This window comes from Globicephala melas, chromosome 8 (assembly GCF_963455315.2).
Source record: "Globicephala melas chromosome 8, mGloMel1.2, whole genome shotgun sequence".
NCBI lineage: Eukaryota > Metazoa > Chordata > Mammalia > Artiodactyla > Delphinidae > Globicephala > Globicephala melas.
Window position 1 is genome coordinate 21,774,861 of NC_083321.1, and position 2,114 is coordinate 21,776,974.

At 41.2% G+C, this 2,114-nt stretch overlaps 1 non-coding gene across 1 annotated transcript; it reads left to right on the forward strand.

Moving 5' to 3' along the window:
• The first annotated feature begins 800 nt into the window (after nt 1–800).
• TRNAK-UUU (transfer RNA lysine (anticodon UUU)) lies at nt 801–873 on the forward strand. Its single transcript has one exon. It is a non-coding gene; the product is annotated as a tRNA-Lys (tRNA).
• Nucleotides 874–2,114: the final 1,241 nt, after the last annotated feature.

The following is a 2,114-nucleotide window of genomic DNA, read 5'->3' on the forward strand; positions in this document are numbered from 1 at the left end:
GCTCAGCATCATTAATCATTAGAGAAATGCAAATCAAAACTACAATGAGATATCACCTCACACCAGTCAGAATGGCCATCATCCAAAAATCTAGAAACAATAAATGCTGGAGAGGGTGTGGAGAAAAGGGAACACTCTTGCACTGCTGGTGGGAATGTGAATTGGTACAGCCGCTATGGAGAACAGTATGGAGGTTCCTTAAAAAACTACAAATAGAACTACCAGCAATCCCACTACTGGGCATATACCCTGAGAAAACCAAAATTCAACAAGAGTCATGTACCAAAATGTTCATTGCAGCTCTATTTACAGTGGCCTGGAGATGGAAACAACCTAAGTGCCCATCATCGGATGAATGGATAAAGAAGATGTGGCACATATATACAATGGAATATTACTCAGCCGTAAAAAGAAACGAAATTGAGCTATTTGTAATGAGGTGGATAGACCTAGAGTCTGTTATACAGAGTGAAGTAAGTCAGAAAGAAAAAGACAAATACCGTATGCTAACACATATATATGGAATTTAAGAAAAAAAAAATGTCATGAAGAACCTAGGGGTAAGGCAGGAATAAAGACACAGACCTACTAGAGAACGGACTTGAGGTTATGGGGAGGGGGAAGGGTGAGCTGTGACGAAGCGAGAGAGAGGCATGGACATATATACACTACCAAACGTAAGGTAGATAGCTAGTGGGAAGCAGCCGCATAGCACAGGGAGATCAGCTCGGTGCTTTGTGACCGCCTGGAGGGGTGGGATTGTGGGGGTGGGAAGGAGGGAGACGCAAGAGGGAAGAGATGCCTGGGTAGCTCAGCTGGGAGAGCATCAGACTTTTAATCTGAGGGCCCAGGGTTCATGTCCCTGTCCAGGCGCCAAGAATGAATAAATAAACAGGATAAAATTTTTCAAAAAAAAGAGGGAAGAGATATGGGAACATATGTATATGTATAACTGATTCACTTTGTTATAAAGCAGAAACTAACACACCATTGTAAAGCAATTATACCCCAATAAAGATGTTTAAAAAAAATACATACAGACACATAACTATAAACACATACATACAAAAGACACATACACATAAACTGTTCTGCACCCTAATTATTTTCACTAAATAGAAAATGTTTGTATTTCCAGGTTAATAAATAAGGATTTAAATCTGCCTTATCACTTTCAGTGGTTCCATTGTTTTCCGCTCAATAGAGGTGGCTTATTGTATTTACCAAACCCTCTCACTGGACAGTTAAGTGGTTTTCTTTCTTTTTTTTTCATTTATTTACTCAACACCTAAGTACAAAGTACCTGCAATGTGCCTGGACTGTTCCAGTAACTGGAGCTACAGCCATGAGGAACAGAAGCGAAATTTCTGTCCCTGTCAACCTTATAGTCTAGAGGGGAAGGGAGTTAACAAAATAAAGCTGGTTAGGGGATAGAGGAGGACTAGAGGTGACTATGATAATCAAGAGATACACACACATATATTATATATACTTCTTCATGCATTTGTCCAGTAACACAAATTTGATGGACTTACTTTTTCAATTAAATTATGATTCATTTCCTCCTCTCTAATTGCTAGTCTGGACAAGATGGTCCTGATATTTGTACAGTGCCCTCCAGGTGGACTCTCTTTGCCCATGCCCTAGAAACCACTCTGGATCCGATAAAAATGAGGGAAAATGACTTTTCCTCATCCCCTGGCTCCTTACTGCCCCCACAGAAATGTCAGTCTTTGAACCATCAGCCAGAGGCATCACCACTCATTCTAGAGGAGTTTTCACGGGCATTTTTCTCTTCAGAATACAAGTTCCATGAGCAGCAAACATATTGCATCTTACCGAACACACGCTCCTTTTAAGGAGCCGTGGAGGTCGTAGTTGTGGTTAATATCTGACAGCCACCCACCCCGTGTCCTTGTAACATACTTGTTTTTCTTTTCTTCCTAGTTGAGCGTGGTGGAGGGCTGCCTCTATTCTTCTTCAGCCCAGACAGGTTTCTGAAAAACCAAGCAGCGCAGGATTTTGTGTGTTGTCAGAATCTACAGTGAGTTCAAAGATGAGCAGTGATGCTGAAGGTCAGCGAGGACGTGAAGAAGAAAAATTCTCTCTGTTAG